The sequence below is a fragment of the Apteryx rowi genome, unplaced genomic scaffold, assembly GCF_003343035.1.
Source record: "Apteryx rowi isolate R43461 unplaced genomic scaffold, aptRow1 scaffold_53, whole genome shotgun sequence".
NCBI classification, from domain to species: Eukaryota; Metazoa; Chordata; class Aves; order Apterygiformes; family Apterygidae; genus Apteryx; species Apteryx rowi.
The window spans coordinates 465,864-485,751 of record NW_020450794.1 but is presented as its reverse complement, the minus strand read 5'-3'; positions in this window follow the sequence as shown (position 1 = coordinate 485,751).

Genomic DNA, 19,888 nt, shown 5'->3' with positions numbered 1-19,888 from the left:
TCATAATTCAAGTTTAACAGATTGCTCTAGGCTGACACATGGTTTCAACTTGGGAGTAAGCACTGCTTTTATAAATGGCTTTTTCTTTTCTTTTTAAATGGTGATTTCTTTTTGTTTTTGCTTGTAATATATGTAAAATGATTTGGGATGCTTTTTGCACTTGTATACAGTAACTCAAAAGCAGCTTTCATTGGAACGGTGGAATTTGGCAAGTGAACAGTCAATATTGCCCTCTAATTGCTTTTAGCGTCTTTGCAAAAATAAAAACGTCATTTAAAATGGCTGAGATATTTCAATTTGAAAAGTAGCTACTGAACAGGCACAATAATGGCATGGATTTTTACTTTGCCTATGTAATGCATATATTCAGCATAATGTGATCCCTAAAATATACATCTCCAGATTAGGGCTGTACTGTTTTTTTTTTTTTTTAAGTTCAGTGACTGAAAGGGAAAAATAAAATCTGTTCAGGTTGATCCAAAATAATCTTCCTTCCTCCTCTCCCTCTCTTCCTCCATCAAAATCCAAAACATTTTCCTGTAAAGGTAATAGAAGGCTCCATCTGACCCAATACATAATGTAACATCTCCATTCTGGGGTCAAAAAAAAAAAAAGAGAGAAAAGATAAAAGAAAAAATACAGCCAGATTAAACACCCTGTTCAAAACAGGACAAGGATGTGATCATGTCCTTTCCCTTCCTGCCTATCACCCATACCACACTCAGCGTACACACTCCCCACAGTTTGCACCCCTCTTCCTTTACCAAACTTGAACACAAACTCTCTCGGGAATGCTTTAAATACTAGGCTATGAGGTTCCTCCGGTTGGGGGAGGAACTCAGCCCAGTGTCCGGCTATACAGTCTTCCTCACCGGTTTTCCTGTGGCCATTAGGAGTCCATCAGCTACAAAATTCTTTATTTCAAACAGGAACTTCTCGCGTTCGTTCCCAGGAGCTGGAGAGGGACCGCAGAGAGCACAACTATTAGGTGGGGAGAGCATATAGACAACAGAGAGCAGAGGCGAGCACAGATACCCCCAGGTGGAGAGAAGGAGCTCTCCCACGGCCCACGTAACTGCTCTAACAGCAGGATAATAGGGAACGGGAAGAGCTACCTTCTTTCTCTGCCCATCTTTTGGGTGGCCTTGACAGAGCCCAGGTTTTTGTCAGCCCCCCTGCCAGCGGCAGGGGAATGCCTGTTTTGCAAGAGCTGCTGTGCTGTGTGGACTTCAGCGGTCGTACACATGACCACAGCTCAAATACCCGTAAGTGACTGTACCAGCAGAAACGTCTATCACAGCCCTCCCTATGGCGAGATGTGGCTTTGCTGGGCTCTGCTCTTGAGCCTGTCAAACTGCCCAGGTCAGCCCCCTCTCCCTGACATGAGATTAGTTTTAAAACTGCGAGGTTTATAAAAATACATCTTTGCTTATTTTCATTTGCCATCTATAAATCTATCAGGCGAGCCGGCACCACGCTTCTGTGCTTTTCTTCCATGTACATGAAGATCAAAGCTTTTTTCTTTTTTGTTTCTCTTTTTTTTTTTCTTTTTTTTTTTGTACAAGAAGCTAGAGATGAGTCTATATTCATGTGACTCCAGGGCCTGAGGCTTTAGGAATCATCACAGGAATCTCACTAAACATCACGTGTTGACAGCGGCGCAAATAGCAAACATTCACTCGCCTCGCAAGACTGTATATTAATTCAAGACCATAAAGAACCACGACCGTGTTTCTCTAAAAGCTGCAGCAGCTCAGGGGCTGCCGGGCTGCGAAAGAGGTTTAAACAAACAGGCATTGTTCAGACTTCTCCGTGCTGGGGCTGGGGCGCTTCGGGGCTCCGACGGTCCTCTTCAGCCCACCCCCCTTGTCCGGAGGGATCCACCGCAATCGCTAGGAGGCTTTTAAAACGCAGCACTAAGTTACAATATACCATTCTAGGTCTTTTTGTGACAGGTAATCCTCAGCTTCATTTATCCAGATGGAGTTAATTTGGCTGAACTATGCTGGCCTGTGTTTAGGATTTTCAAATATAAATGGTACAAATGCAACTTTCTCTGGCAACAAAGTCGTCCTATGTTACGATTTTCACCATCTCTCCCCCACGCAAGCCTTAAAAGGAGCGCGTTCTTTCTACTGGGAGTCATTCTGTCATTAATCTACTACTTCTTTCAACAATAAAAGAAATATGGAAGGAGATTACCAGGATGGATGGTCTGGTGCAGACTTCAGAACACTTCTTTTTAATAAGGATTTAAATTTGACAACAGTTAAACGTCTTGTGCCATCATGTTTCAGCTCTGTTATGTGGATTCTGGACCCCACTACCTACTTGGATGCGAGTGCACCGTTTTGATTTAAGGTGTCTCCCCAAGCTATCCGGAGGAACTGAAATTTCATACCCCACTCCGAAACTGCCTCGCTCAGCCTCCGCTGTGGCACTGGGTGGTGCAAACACCTCTCAGGAGCGGGGGCAGCTGCCGTTCACCGCCCCGCTGCGAGATCTGCCTGAGGCAGCTGGAAAAGGAGAAATTAAGGCCTGCAAAGCAAAACGGCTCCTCGCCTACCCGGGCGAGCGTCTGCACAGCGGGCTGCGGGTCTCCCCCGACTTGCAGTGCCCCTCCGGGTGCTGGCCACCACAGTTACCTGCTGAGTTACCCTGTCACGAGAGGAAAACAGGCCCAGCAGAGCCTATGGCTTCTTCCCCCAAAGCGACTGCTTCCCTTTTCCATTACCTAGCTTTAATTAAAAGGCTAATCGTAAGATTTACACAACGAATCCAACTGCAAGAGAAACGGGCCTAGTCCAGCAGTGTTTTCACAAGACCTGAAGCTGCAAAGTGGAAAACTCCTCTGGCTCTTTAAACTAAAACCAATACGACTTGTTTGCTTTCCATTCCTCCAAGTGCCAGTGCCTCAAACCTTAGGCAAATCGCTATTCTGAGGCAAGTTTCTTGATACCGGGACTACTATTCCTGCTGACTCCGAGATAGCGCACATCATGTTTTGGCTGGTGTGCTTATCTCTAAAGAAATCACTCTGGGTAGAGGGAAACTAAATGCAGATTTAAAAATAATAATCTCTTCCCTAGTGAGAAGCGTATGTGTTAATTTTCCTCTGCTAACTATCTGCCTAATACTGTTGATCAAATCTTTGATTAAAATAACATTAGCAGCTGAGCCTGTGTGACAGGCAAGCAACTGTGTGAATTTTGTTCAGACTGTTATAATAATTTGGATTTCTTAAGTGCTTTGTGATAGTACAGTACCCTGAAGAGCTAATATTTGTTCAATAAGGGCATGCAACGATTCTCTTATTTCCTGCCTCTCTTGCTCACATGAAGGGATTGCTAGGCACTAGGACATGTTTTTATTGTTTCTCAGCAATATTGAGGCAGTACCTAGAGTTTTCACATTTTCATTGTGTGCTTCATAAAGTAAAATTCTGCTCTTATTCAGAGAAAGTGATCACTGAATAGACAAAGGAAAAAACAGCGTAAGAAAAGGCTGACAAGGAAATAAATACTGTACTCCTTAAAAATGCTAAATTATCTTCCAAGTATTTATGATTGCAGTAATGTCTAGCAGCTATTACGCTAGGTGCTCTCTGTTCACAGGGTAACAGATAATCCCCGTTCTAAAGAATTTATAGCAGAAAAATAAGAAAGGAGAGAAAACAGAAACAGGAAATTATTTGCCCAGCTTGGCGGCAGAGCCAGGAATTCACCAGCTCACTCACAAGCCGATCACAAGCCAAGCTGCTAGGCCATACAGAGGAATTCACTGGCAACCGCAATATCTTGGTCTTGTTTCAGATACATAAAGGGAGATGGTGTCTGCACAGAACATTTCCACAGCCCTTATACAGAGATCTAAGAAGACAAATGACAGAAGGGAAAGAGCATGTAGGATTTTCTATCTCAAGCTGTAAGATTCACCGAGGACTGCATGGTACGAATGGAATTTGAAAGGGGACTTGAAAGGAAGGAGGGCCAGGGCTTTGCTGCTAAACTTGGAGAAGATAAAGTATGTGTGGGAGCTAATGGCAAAGCATCTTATCCTTAGGCCTGTATTTTCTCTTAGAGAGAAATGGCAGAGTGTTCACTGAGCCTTTCTCACTCTGCAGAATCCCTCATTCTTACCCTAAACGAGGAAGCGCTCCACTCGCAATGTGTTTTCTTCTGCAGAAATATATGTCTTTGACTTCTTTTCCTCCTCACTGACTTTGGTGAGAAGAGATTTGTTCAAGTAAAGAGCAAATAAAAGGATTCAAGGTCAGTGAAAGAGCAGTGCAAAAAGGTCAGTGAAAAACAATATGAACAGGCAAATCAGAAGCAGAGAACTGAACTTCTCTGCCAGCCTTTGTAAGTCATACTCTTCTCCCCTCAAACCTTGCTCTCAGGCCATGTCCAGTTTAAGCTCACAACCTCAGAAAGCTACTGGAGCTGAGTTTCCACAAAGTGGTTAGGCAGCTCTCTAAAAGTGACATCTCTCTAAGGTGCGTCAGACTGGGCATCCAAGCTTACTTTTGAATGTCTGGGCCCACACATACCATTTTGGATGGCTTCCTCAACTTCCCATAGAGCTTCCATCCCAACAATGCTCATTAGCACTGCTTTGGATGCAATGAGAAGCATTTCTCAGTCCAAAGATGGCCAGAGGGAAAACTACAGCCATGCAAACACCATTGGGGAAAACTGACCATGTTGGCCTAATGTCCCTCAGCAGCTGCTGTTGTCTCCTCATCCCAAGGAACTTCCACTTTATAATCATAACGCTGACTTGTACCACAGAATGCTTTAGATGTTTAAATATTACACAGTGCAGGTCTAGGTGGAGTCACATGAAAAGATACGGCCATGCCTACTGCTTTAAGAAGAAACTGGCTCAAAAAAAAAAAAAAAAAAAGATTACAACCCTGGGGAAAAAAAAGAGAGAACAGCCTGTGAGGCTTTAACACAGCACAGACTTGTAGTATATCTACTATAAATTGATAATGTATACATACACACACACAGGCGTATAAATTCTTGCTGCTATATTCTGAGTTCTGTGATTCACTGTTGGGATAAACCTGAGCTGCCAACATTTGAAGATCTTAGAACAGAAGGATTCCAGGGCACCAATGCACAGGCGATACTGAGTCAATCTGTGTATCTGCAGTGGCCAAATGTCCAGATGTCCTGCACCCAGTCAGTACAGTTGTCTGCGCTGCCAGACAGATATCAGAAAATCCCAGACCTATGTCCAAAAAAGACAATAAGACAGCAGATAATGTGCAAAAGATGTGCCTTACCACTAAAAACAATAGAACCAGCAGGTATGAGATAATCCTTGAGTTCCTTGCCTGGAGGGGCAACTGAGCTATGAAAGTAAAATCCACATGGTTTCAGAAAGACTACCTGATTGAAAGCTGAAAAAGTATCTCAGAAACTCTCATATGAGCTGGATTCTGTTCCCAATGACTTTAGCAGGTAAGGGACTGAACAGATAAACCAGCTCTCTTTGGGCACACCCCTAAACCCATATCTACCATCACTGACATCTCTGAAAGTTGAGGTGATAATTAGAGCTTGAAGACAGAGCACAAAACAATGTCCTTCAAAAATATCCAGTCTATCTATCTGTCTTCTAGCTCATTTATTGTGCTTTTCATTATCAGTATTGACAGTGGGGGCTTAATTCCTTGAGCTGTTAGAGAAACTTGTTGTCTGCTGAAATTTAATGGCACTTGAGAGGTAACCAAGACCTCAGAGAAGATGAACTGTATTCTGCAGGAATGTTTCACCTTCTGCTTTTGAAGTCAGTGGTAATATTCCCGTTTTATGATTTTACAATTGTATGTCTTTGCTCACCGTAACAATGAGCAAAAACATTCCTCTAAATCCAACCCTTTTTAATTTCTGAAAGCTGTAACAAATGCAACATACCATGATCTAGTCCTGCATATATACTGAGTGCCTATGCCCCTGGGCATTCAGAGGGATATCTTCTTCAGACATAAATATATATATACACAGACACACACATCACACACATGTATACATTTATAAATACATTTAGGCATAGGACTGCATTTATGATATAAAACTATTGCTTCCTTTTTTATACCCAGCTCATGAATAATTTGTGAAGACTGAGGTATTTTCTCCTGCATTGCAAGACTTAATTGTTTGGCTTCCTCATTTATCTTTGGCTCTGATTTGTAATTTATGCCTTTGCACAGCTTTCAGATATCTAACATCTCTTTTGTCCCTTGCTTCTAACATTTAATTCCTCTCCCACTGATTATTTATCTCTGTAATTTAAAGCTATATTATTTAATGCTACAAGCTATAAAGTGTTTTGGGATGCCATTTGTATGAAAGATGCTGCACAAAAGAGAATTGCATTGTACTGTGACTCCGAGTTCTTCGCATGTACAGTACATCCATTTCTACAGTCATAACATGACCATCCATTCCATATCAATACATTGTTTATTTTTTCAGGATATCAAACTGTACACGCTTTGAAATATATAGAAACAGAAGTACTTTTTCTGCTGAAATGTTTGATCTTTAGTGTCTTAAAATAAAAGGAAGCAGAAAAAGCTTTTGCTCAAGTAGCAACAGTGACCTCTAGTGTGTCTTTTAAATTTCTTCCATTGCATTTACACCCATTGTTCCTTTAACCTTTAGGGCATTATTTAAGAACAATTTTCCGCATAGTATTTGGACTAATTTTCTTATTGACTCTAGTCTATACGAGAACGTGACTCTTGGGCGATCTTCCTTTATCCTCATAATCTATGGTAAAGTAAGTGTGTCTTCATTAATGACTGTAATTATCATATATAAAGTTGTCATTTAAATGAGCAATCATCTCTCTCTCTCTCTCTCTCTCTCTCTCTCTCTCTCTCTCTCTCACACACACACACACACGCACACACGCAACTGAGCTTTATTTGTAGCAGGAATTGAAATTTGGCTAAATATCCTATTTAGCTTCAAGCAGTAAACATCAGGAGCACAGATTGCATTGGTTGACAGAGTTTGTCAGCCAAGACCACAGGTTTTTTTCTTTTTTCTTTTTTTTAACCATACTAGTCTATACCACGCACAGATTGTCTTTCAAATGAGGAATGTTGCAAGAACACTCCATAGTGCATACAACTGTTAAATTGGCACTGCTGTCACTAAGCCTATGTCAGCACTTCCAATCTAAGCTGCTATTTTCAGGAGTTTAAAATTCAGTTACATGAGCCGTTATGTACTGGCACTTTATGCACGTGGCCCTTCAGAGAAGAAGGTTATTCTGAACTAGAGAAGCATGTGTTGGCGTTATGGGTGGATTTTTGTGTGTGCGTGTGTCTGTGCATAGCATGTTTTAAAAACGCATTTGCAAATTTTCAGGCATGTCCACGGAGTTCTGTTAAACTTTTTAAAAAGCAAATAAAAGTCCTTACAGGTTAGAGAGAACAGCTCCTGGGATACATTTTAAAAGAAAAGCATCTGCTGACTATGCTTCTATTACTGAACTAAACTACAGAAAGAAAGAGTAGCTGTGTCCATTTATGTGCTAACACAAATCTATGTTTTGCACTCTAAATTCTGTTTGTCATCTAGGCACTAATATTTTAAACTATGACCCCTGCCATTATTCATCCTTTCTTGTTCTCAGGGAAACATCTTCCCCACAATACCTTCCTTAGGCCCCAGTTTAGCCAGATTCTCTAAATTCATGCTTAACCTTAAGCAAGTGATCTCAGTGTAACTATTCATGTGCTTAAAGAAAAATGCAAGCTCAAGTGGCTGCCTGTGCCTTTTATTTCACATCACCAGCAAAAGAACAGCTCCCATTTCTTTGTTTCATAAGAACAGACCCCTGTGATCTATCTAATCACCCAGATGTGTTTTTTGAGAAGAAAACATGACAAACGGGGACTCCATCTTTCAGTCATGGTGCTGAACTTTCAATTTTCCTTTCCACAAATGTGGGAATTAGGGATGGTGACTGCCTTAATTTGATTCCTCTGGCTTTTCTCAGGTAGTGACAGAATCCCAATGCCATTTTTCATTTTAATCTAAGGGTGTCTGAGTCCATTCAGGAGTTGAGTTAAGGGGGCAGAAAGCTTTGTCATATGTAGATAAAGCAACGAGCTTAAGAAATACAGTAAAAAGATATGAATAGAAGGGATTATAATGTGTAGACCTTCAATGTACTGATCTCATTGCTGTGGAAGAGGGAAGTCAGTTGGCTAATGGAAAGGAAAAAAAGCAGCAATAAGGATGACAATGAAGTTGCACAGATCCTAGAAGGGTCTCATGGATGGGGTAGGTCCATCACTGGACCTACTTTCCTTGCCCACTGATGATTTCCACTGAAGAAAATCAGGGCTTGAAAGGAGGAAGCGGAGGGAAGCAGCCCAGAGCAGATGATGAGAGCTGTATCGTACCTACAGCCTCACAGCAGGGCAATAGCAAAACACTGCCGTGCTTCAAGGCACTGGAAGACACAAGTAGAGAAAACATTTCTTGACAGGGGAAAGGCAAGCAGGACATCATGGCTGCTGCATATTTGGGGAAAGATAGGCATTTTGTGCCTTGCCAACCTCAGGTTGGTCTAAGGCAGCAGATGGGAAGAAGACGGATGAAGCTAAGAATACAAGCTTTGCTCACAGCACGGGGCAGCATCAGCATCTCTGCGAGCCTTGGCCACAGGCTCTTCCTTGCCAGGGGGCTTGTTCAGTGCATGTTCCCCAAACACAGGGTCATTCCTGCTCCTGTTCCCACCCTACTCATTTCACGAGAAGCCACTTTGTTGAGCTGGGCCCCACCTCGACAGAGAACATCCTGCTTGCAGGGTCCACCCTCTCCAGCAAAACAAAATCCAGGATCAGGTTGAGTAACGTTTGACAAATGCCAGTTTCTCCTAACAGCAAAGCGGGACTCTTAAGAGTTTTCAGGGGTTTTTTTTTTTCTTTTCCCCTTACCCAGTCTGTAAACAGCATAAATTAGTAATCAAAAAAAGATACAGCCCTCTGAATCTTTTATGATGGTGTGAGTGAGAGAGAAATTTGCAGACCAAAGGCTCTAATACACACATATTTGTAGAGGTCTTCTTTGTTTAAGGAGAAGACCGAAAAGGCTAGAGGCTTGTCCCTCCCCTCACCTGCTCTTTGTGAGTTAATTACAATCTGAATGAGCTGGCGGTCTCAGGGTCTTTCTTCAGGGCAGTTTCTTGCACAACGCCAGAGATCTACATCAATTATCTCAGTAATCCCTTTTATTACTTAGCTTTAAAATACCCACTTGGATGAAAGTTACACTGCAGCCCCAAATAACTTGAAATGCCTTGAAAGTACAGAACTAGTACATAATTGTTCTTTTTTTTTATTCACCTCTCAGTGTCAGCATATACATTTGCATGTGTGTAAGTACATTTATGGTGTATATTGGAGTGGGCAGACCTATACAAGGCCTAACTCCACTTTTTAGTACCTTGGACTTAATCCAGACTCTGTGACAAAGCCTTGGTGAGACCTGTGTGATAGCAGAAGGCTGTAGCTAACCCTGAGCAGGCACATAGATGATCATACAGGAAACCTTCTTTGCCAGTCCTATCACACAGGTGAAGCATGACAGGATTCTCCAACAGCAGAAATGTCTTCAAAAAATGCATGGAGTGTCCTCTGCATCAACAAAGCCCATCCTGCACATTACTAGCTATATACCTGTCCCTTATTCCTCCAGCACAATGAGTTTGGGGCTACCACTGCAACTGCACAGTCTCCAATGTGGAGCTGTGCCTGGGGGAGCTGGCGTTTCCAATAGGACTGAAGTGGATTTTAACAATTATGGACAACCTGGATGTTACAACAAACACCCAGGGCGGGTGTTGGGGGAGGTAAGGAACCCCAGACACCCTGCATGGTCTCTTGCAGGAAAAAGTAAGCGAGCTTTGCTGTTTTCCAAACTAGGAGGCAGCTGGCCATGCTAGTTAAGATACGAAGCACAAGCTCGCAAACCCTGCTCAGACATAGACCTGGGCTATCCTGGTTGCCAGTCTTCTTGAAGCATAAGCAGTGCCAGAACTACTCACCCCACAAGAACGTCTGTAGACAAATGCTAAATACTGAGCAATGACCTCATTTCTTGTCCTTTATGTGGATAACCTCCCTCTCAGAGCACTGACCTGCAGATTTCAGCTGGCCTGAATCAGGCTCATTGTTTCAGGCCATTTACATACGAAGGGCCATTCTGCTTCAGACTGAGGTCCATACAACCTGGTAGCTGCCTCTGGCAGGCGTCAGGAATGGAAACTTAGGGAAAGAGAGTTATAAATGGGGCGAAGAAAGCATGAGCCTTTCCTGGTACACGGTCCCGCTTCCTGCAATTAAGAGCTCCAGGATTTCCTGAACTGGAGGTCCCACCCAGTTCATTAATAATTACCAATGGACCTCTCCTAATAACATTGCCTAATGCCATTATTTTATTTATTTTGAAACAATTTATTCTTCTGGCCTCTTCCAACATCCTGTATCAATGAGTTCCACAATATAATTAGGCACTGTGTGAAAAAGTACTTCCTTTTGTTTGTTTGTTTGTTTGTTTGTTTTTAAACCAGCTGCTTTGATGATTTGGGGGAGCCTTCTCAGTTTTGTATTTGTTTATTTCAAGGCAGAATGAGCCACAGGGCTCTACAGGAACCGCAAAGCCCACACACAGTGGTCAGACAGAAAAAACCTCAGATCTTCCCCAATAAAAGCTAAGGAAGGTGCTGGTGTGAGTGAGATGTCCTAGCCATTCTGCACAGTACAGCACTCCCTGCCATCTTCTGCAATTAAGACAGGACCCTGACTTGTAAGAACTGCCTTAGACATCATGTCCCTGTACAAGAACATCACAGCATCTCAGAAGGGCAACACAGCAGAACAGTTATAGCCCCAACCACACAAATGCATGCATGAGCTTTGTGGCGAGGAGGAAGAATGATACAAAGAAGGGGAAATTAAAACAGCAATCGCTAAAAGAAAAATAGACTAATTTGCACAGATGTTTGCATCCCACGTCACAGTGATTTGAAGACGTGCTTCCCCTGCTTGAAAAAAAACGAAGCTGCTGTTTCTGGGGTCAGGTCCGCAAGCATAGACTTAAGATTTAAGTTTTATGTTGAAATACTGTAAAATGTGGATGTAAGTTACTGGTCTGGAGTCAAGTAACACCACTGTTAATGACAGTGCTAAACAAAGTCATTCTCTCACATATACAGATGCAGAGAAAAAGAACATCCTCCCTACTTAGCACACTCAAGTCTTCTGCAGAGCAAGCAATGCTCTTCCCAAGAGCATTTCTCTCTGTGAGAAGATCCAGCAAGGGTGGCATCTGACTGGGGAGGGCTTCCCTGAGCACCACTGTTTTTGCACTTTTGACAGGTGGGATGAAGTTCACATCATTTACCTTTTGAAAGCTTTCCAATAGCTTTTCAAAAGGATTATCTTTCTGATTTCTTTTTTAATTAGATTCTTTCTCCAAGAAAGAAAAGAGAGTTGGGGGTCAGGGGGAAGGTCATTATTTCAATGGAAAAGTAATAATGTCAGGACTGGAAGTCTCCTGTTTATAAACTAAACACTGATGTATTAAAGAATTTAACTGTATTATTTTTCCTTGTTTTTTTTTTCAATGAAAAACTTGCTCCCATCCATCTGATTGCATTGCTTTGCTTAAATTAAGTGTGATTTTCAGAGAACCAGACTTCAGTCACTTTCCAAGTAAGAAGAAATGGTATTGGCTGCAAAGGTATCAATATTTCATCAGGTCTTTGTTCAGCACTGGTTTTAGCTTTTCTTAATGGTGCACTTTACCAGGCAGCTTTTTCATACATCATTAAACAGCAGCTATAGCACTTGTGCCCTGTTTCTGATTTACCGTAGATAGTAATGTTTAAGATCACATTAAACACCACACATGCTCTCAGCTATTTGAGCAACATCAGAGTAATGAACAGTCAATAGTCTTCCTAAATTAGTACCCTTTGGAGCTCTCGTTACTGAATCAAATAAGTATCCTTGGTCCTTTGGTGAAGGCAATTCTAATGTGAAATAATGAATTTAGTGTCAAATCCAAACTTAGGGGTTCCTTTTCCCTACTGACTTTCAAGAGTAAATTAAATGAATTATGCAGAATGGATCTAATATTTCTAGCACCCAAGTCCTGCAAGATGCTGCTGAATAACTGCCAAGAGTGAGTTGGTCCCCAAGATCCAGTCTCATGCTAATAAAATCAGTGAGGAAGACAAAGGTACAAGAGCTATTCTGGGGTTACATCAAACAGAACAAAGTAGGGTCTGAATTTGCTTTCCAGTTGTGACAGACTCCTGATGAAATGCCACCTAACCTATTTGTACCTCTGTTTCCTCTCTGCAGTTTGAGAATACGACCACTTCCTACTCCTAACATGCTTTTTTACAGTATCGCTGTAGTAACACAGGAAAAGTTTTTTACAGTAAGGGCCCAGCACAATGGACTCATCTTAGTCGGTGTCTAAATAACAATAGTTCTCTTAACTAAAAGGGAATACAGAGCAGGAATTGAGATCAAAGATGCCTTATCAGTAGACAAATTACAGACCCTGGCCAAGATTTTCAAAACATAGGAGCCTGGTACTTATCTCCCTGAATCTAAACATGCAGCATGATTTTCACAGTTGCTGATTCACTAGTGGATTCCAAGTTATTGGTACCTAAGTATGTATTTAGATGCCTAACTTCAGATTTCCACACACACACCCTTTTTTTTAAATCAAAGTCCCTATATATCCCGTAAAAGCTAAGCGTTTGCTCTGATCTCCATAGAAACAATACAGGGTTTCAAAAGAATGAACTGTACCATATAATCTAGGAAACAGATGCTTTAGGAAATCTGTACCATTGGCCTATGGGACAATAACAGAGGTAATAGAATTTACGCTAAATTTAGAGGAAATCATGTTTTCTCTTCCTTGTCTTCAATTTGCAAAATGTATCACCTACCAATAACGTCATTAGCCTTTTAAAGCACTCTAAGATTCCTTGCAAAGAAAGCACTGTATTTTTTAATGCAAATTTATGTTTCAGAAGAACAGCTCTGTGACAGTCTCAATATTCTTTTCAAGTCACTGTTCTTCTTTTGCAATAATGCTATAATTCTCTTAATCGGGATAGCCTGGTCTCACATAAATAACCATGTGGCATGAGGGCTGTATTTGAGGACTAACCACGCCTGAACAGCATTTGAATTTACTGTGAAATATTCTTAAAAGTTTTGTTAGAACTGCTTTCAATTCTAGAGAAAGGCTCTAAAAAATGAGTTAGGTCCTATACCCCTTTTGAAAATCTCCTTGCTTGCTTTCCATCTGGTTCCAGCAGATGACAAACAGGATGAGACTAGACCGAGGGCCTCTTGAACTTTAGACCACACCTATACTTAAAGCCGATCACTAAAATATTGGACCCCAAGAAAGCATGAAGCGTGCTGCGCCTGGTTCATGCTTCATGGGTTCACTTTCGGAGAAAGAGCTCTTTCAGGATATGAGCTCTTTTGAGAAGAGCTCATATTGTATCCTTCAGCCAAAGTTACTGGCGGCTGAAGTTTTCCTTTTGAATAATACTGTGTGTTTCACAGCTACCTGTGCATAGTGTCATTAAAACCATAGATGCTGTTGTGCTTTGACCCACATCATCATCCACTAGCCCTTAGTTTTCAAAGGGAATTTTAAGTGAGGTTGGGCATCTAGCAAACCTGGACTCTATTTGAAAGGCCAGCCTAGAATCTTTTAGTGTAAGAGTGTAAGAACCTAAGTCCCAGTTTCATATTTGACCTAAACATTTAGGAGGAAGTCCGAAATTTTGACCTTTCAAAAACTTGACAGTTGCCTAACCATAATGTTTGTCCCTCCGGTATCTGCTACCTAAAAGTCACGTACCTGATTCAAGACTATTTAGTGATCTATGAGAGATTCATTCCACATGTATGTATGTAAAATAGCCAGGATGAACCACTGTCTAGAGTGGCCTGTCTCCCTTTCCAGCAGTTAGAGATACAGCAAAATACCGCAAAGAAATGCAGTAGGATTTTTTCCCCCAAAACGGTTGCATTTTCTTTTGCAAAATGTTTGTATTTTTATTAACATTTTAACTGCTCCATTCCCTTTAAAAAGACTCTTTTTGTTTGCAGTAAATTAAAACTGCAGTGTTTCCATTTGAAACTGGAAAAAACATATCTACCAAAAACAAACACATTTTTTCTTGCTTTTTCCACCATAAGCTCACAAGACTTTCATGACAAACTGTGTGTTCTTGTGCGTGTCAGGGGGGAAGGATTGGGATAAACTTTTAAAAAAAGAAGGGGAAAGTAAATTATTTCCCAACCACCTTGGCTAGGACTGTTTAGACAAAATCACACTGTAATGCAGGTGAGCTCACTTCTTCATAGTAACCCCCCCTTAAATAGTAGCTTATTAAGAGGCTGGTAGTGCTGCTTCCTAAGATACCCTTCAGTGTACATTTTCTCTTTGAACTAGAAGCAGTACCAAGGGGAATGGCCTTAGAAGATGTTTCTGCAGAAGGGAGTATACGGCAAACCTGTTTCTGAAACCCAAAGGCTGAAAAGCAGCACTTCCCAGCTTTGGCAGCCCACTGGGTTAATGTGGCTATGCTGGCTGCAAACTGGAGCTAGGATTACTGCAGGCGCTGTGCGCGGCACATGATCTAGGATCGCTGTGCCACAGTTCATTGTACAGCACAGACGTGCCCTGAGACCCACAGTCGAAAACAGCCCCGTGCTGCAACAGGCTTTCCCCAAAGTGCTTTGAAGTCAAGAGGAAAGATATTATTGATTACAGTGGACTTTGGATAGCACAAGTACAGAGGAAACAGAACTGATACTTATCATAAACAAGGCGGTTATTTTTCTTTCCTGTCTTTGATTGATTTTGCCATTCAGTTGCGATTTCTTAATACTTTCTCCTTTACAAGTCTTAGCTAGAGATTCTCTATGATAGCGGTTGATCAGGAATCATGTCTCAATGAAGAGAATTACTTTTATCGTTTCCAACAGCCCTTGTTTTGCTTGGTCTCTTAAAAATAATGATTCCAAATCCCTTCTCATGCCCAAATCCTGCAAAGACACATACCTTTAACTTTATAGGCAGCCATTTGTCAGTTTTGGACTCAGTTGGCATTTTAAATACCTATACAAGTCTTTGCATGTTTGGGACCTTGAATGCTCACAGTTCTATTAATAGCAATAATTAGCACAGACTAATCCATTATGATAAATCTAGCTAGGGCTTTGGTTCAATTCCTTTTAAATGTAAAAATCCTCAGTCCTAGCCAAACAGAAAAAAACTCTAATAATACATTTTGTTACCTGAAGGTTTCAATTTTTTTTTTCAGGGATCTTCCAGAACTACTTTCATACTCTGAACACTATGTCTTCTGGCATGCAGAACACTGATTTTGAAGTCCTTTGACTTAAGTGGTCATGGAATTCATTGCATAAAATGTAAGAGGTTTCCTCACCTTCTTTGCTTCTGTGGTAGGAATATTCCTGTTTCTTCATCCTAACACATAAATCTATATTTGCTCTTCACTTGAAAAGCCTATGAAGGCCTTACATATCCTTAAAGGATCATCCGCAGTTCTACATACCTATCATCCTGCTTTGCAATCCCAGTTTTACACAATGGTTAAAGTTTCAGATCCGTCAAGCTGTCATTCCTGCTATCCGCATGCAGAGATGTTTGGGTTAGAGTTGAAGTTTATAAGCAAGATTAAATCAGGGCTAACACAGAGTTCACACTGAATTTTTTTGAGCAGCCACTCTTGCAAGATTTTAACCTCATCAAGATAAGAACTCTGGAAGATGAGTTCCTCTCATGATGCAGATTTCCAAGGTCTGGAATGATGGAAATCTCCCAAGACACAGTCTGACATTTTATGACATGTTATAAACACGTCATAGAGCAATGATGGTTCTGGTTCTCTCACTGAAAGCTCTATGAATACACATCTACAAACCTGAAACTCCTACCCCATAAAATGCAGGAAAGTACTGAATTTGGGGGGTCAGGCCCATTTCCAGCTCTAAGGTACCAAACCTTTCCTGGAGATCATGATATATTAGTAGGATACAGCATACTTTTTTCTTTATCGGCTACGAAAGATTGTATCAGATTTAATACTCCTTTTTATTATTGGTTGTAAAATGTTGTTCAAAAACTTAATAAAAAGCAAAATCTAAAAAAAAACCCCATGTACTTTCGACCCAAGTTCATCCAAAGTATAAGAGAGACATCTGGGAGGTTACTGCACATACTTTACAGCAATATTCATTCATTCCAGTTTTAAAGGAATTGGATTCAATCATGTTTTCACCTTTTCTGTGTTTTCTTTCTGTCAGTGTTCTAGTGAACAAGGCTGCTGGCAGAACAGTTTTCAGAATGAGTGACCCCTGAGGAAGTATTGGAGAACAGTCATCAGAAGTGCTAAAATATGAATATTTGATATAAATATTCAAACTAGAAGCCTGCTCCTAACTGCTACGTTTATCCAATCAGAGAAGAGAAGTGATGCTTCGTAGCCTGTCTGGCCATTCAAAATGAAACAACAGACCTTGAAGATGCAGCACGTGCAAGGAGCTAGGAATAGATCGGGCATTGCTCCAGAAGAGCCTTATGGGCAACTTTTGCCTGCCCCTGCCGTACTGATGGAAATGGGAATATCATTGCTGACTTCAGTGGAAAAAGGCTCATATCTTTGGGAGCAGGAAACAAAGAAGCAAAATGAAGAGATGGCTTATGCCAAATACTTAGTAAAGGCAAGCTGTGGCGCGGGTGGCAGAGCCACAGGAGTTAGAGCCTCCTTGTGGACTTGCACTGAATGCTGAGGCCACTGTAAACCAAGCGCCTGCTCGCTCAGGCTGAGCAGCCCTAGACAGCTGGATATGCTAGCAGATAACCCTCCCATATGTATCTTTGGTTACAGAATATGGCATATTAGCCCAGATTCTAGCTAGCCTAGAGGGATTTCTAGCCAGCGATGGGTCTTTATACTTCCGATTTAAAGGTGCATTCACAGATAAAAAGTCCTGCCCCTCCTTTACATGACTCCAAGGAGGAGCCAAACTCATGTAGCTGGGACACATGCACCTAAGCAAGTATCCCTGAAAATTTTATAGCCACATCTGTAAACTTTCAGGGCACTAGTTTCTTGCCAGATTGTGAAGTTAGAGGAAATAATGTACTGCACATGCTCAGGTCACAACAGCTGAACGTACATGCTTATGGGATTTCAGTATAAAGGGCCAGAATCTCCAGCTGTTGTGTATCAGCCTAACTCCATAATGGGGTTCCCTAGTTTTGCATTTAGCCCACTAGCACTTACAAGTAAGGCTCAGAATAAATTCCTCAGCTCAGACTATTTACCTTCCTGTTAGAGGGGGGTAGGGAGTGTTGGTTTATCAAGAGGAAAAGAAAAATTAAATATTCTTCAGCTCATGATATATACCTCTACCTCTCAGGTTCATATACATCAAAAGGTATTTCTGGAAACTGCTGTCCAATGAAGTATTTTTACTTCTTGTGGTCTGGGGTAGAATATCTGCTTTGAACAAGCATAGTAAACACAGAAGAAAATATCTAGGAAAAGGTTGGTTTGGTGGGATCCAGCCAGCCTCCCCGTGCATATTAGATCAGCCTGAGAACTCAGCTAGACTATGGTGGCTACAAGGAGATGCCTTGGAAACCATCTGAAAAATAAATACAGGAACCTCCTCGTTCCCTACATAGCCCTCCACAAGGACTATTGAATCCTTGTGGAGGACTACTTAGGGAGGGACAATTTTAGAGAGGGACGGGTAAGAAGGGAAGGCACAGGAGGTATTATGATGGCTGTGTGATATTTTAAGAAACATTTACAGTGGAGAGCATCCACCACTACCACATCCATCAGGTTTAGGCTTTCAAAGCACCTAAACTAGGCTCCCACTCTGATCTATCCTTTGGACAAGCCTTTTTCTCTCTCCTTTGGCTACGCCTTTTTCTCTCTCTCCTTTGGCTGTACAGACCCCCTAGTGCACCAAAAAATGGATAAAAGCTGGCTAACAGCCTGGAAAATATGGCGTCAGCTCAGTTAGCTCTGTATCTCTTCCATCAGCTGGACAGATCAAACAGATATCGCTGGACAACTGATTCCTGTTAGCAAAGATAGTTTAATGCAGGTTTGCATCTCTCCTTTATCCTTAGATAAATGGCATGACAGAAGGGAAAATTGCTTCCTGTCCTCCAAGAAAATCTAACAGGAGGAAAAAAATAGAATATGTTCATATCATTGCCAATAGCTGAATTAACTTCAGTTGCAGCAATATGTTCTGGATGAAAGGGACAAGAGATAAAAGTGAGCAGAGATATTACCCCTCCATCTCAGACCAGATGAATAGGTCCTTCCCTCAACATGTTCTGTTGAAAGTAACGGGCATGTCTGCAGCCCAGTAGCACAACCTCAGTGAAGAGGAGGGGTCTGCTTCACCCTGCTAAATCTGGCAGTCTCCAATGTAGATACTAACCTCTGAGCTAGTTGGAGAGACTCACTTTATAATAACAGGACACCTCACCCTAATCCATGACATCTATATAAGGTTGGATCGACCCTAGAAGTTCCTGTTTCTCCTCCTTGTCTGTGAAAGAAGTGTAGACACTACATCCTACATAGACTCCTACAGTGAACGTGTCTAAAGGTAGGCAAGATGGATCCTACTGCAGGTACTGGTTAGGTATGGAGTTAATGCTCAAAGATTACTTGCAAATTTTGAATACTGCCATTTGTCACAATCAAATCAAAAGACCGAGCACCCAAAAAGTATCTCAAATTTTTATTTATAGAATAGAAATCAAAAAGAAAATCTTCCCTGACTTTTCTTTACTAGTTACACTTCTGTTCCTTCTTACTTCTGGCTGGGCCAGAAATAACATCAAAAATAGTTTTTTCTCATTGTGCCTAATTAATCTATTATGACATCACTGCTTTTGATGATGTCAACCAGAGAATGAATATGGTCCCTAATATTCTGACGTTTCATGTTAGACCCAGGTAGCCAAGAAATACAAAATCATATAGATTTTTAAAACATAATAGTGACTGTATTCTCAGAGGGCATTTTTCTGGCTCATGACTGAAATGGGCTGATGTGCTACACCAATATTTTCCAGGCATGAAAAAACAGGACAAAACAGTAGCCACCTGGGCTGCTAGATACTTTTTTCCCTTAAACTCTAAATATTCATATCCTGTATTTCTAAAGTCCCTTTTCACTGTGTCTGCAACCCCTCCTGCAAACAGCCTCTTTCGCTTTTTTGTTCCTAGCATAAAAACAGCTGTCCAATTTCACCCCAATTTCAGCTCCTCTAAGACTGCTGAATAATCCCTGGGGCAATTTCTGTCCAGTGACTTCCTGCTAAAAAAGCGCAACGTGTTTTGCAAGCTTGGACAATGATTGCTAAAAGCAATGGGCCAGATTCACCTTGGCATTGCTCTATTTCTATGCTGCCATAATAGCACTTTAATCAACAAGCAGAACTGGCATAAAGCACTGATGCATCAGGCCCATCATATAGAGTACACCCACTTAATCAGGTAATCAACTTAATCAGGACACTTCCCAAGGAACCAAATTAAGCCTAATGACACCAAGTAGCAAGGACTGCTGCTTAATTGGGGTAGTAATTCTGCTTATGGTAATTGGGATGCCTGCAGGTGATTAAATGGTACTGAATTAAGAAGAGATGATCTTTGTGAAGCTCAGAGACTGTCAGTGATTTGTCTCTCCCCAAAAGCCTCTGTCAACAGTGGATCAGCAAAACAAAACTTTTACAAT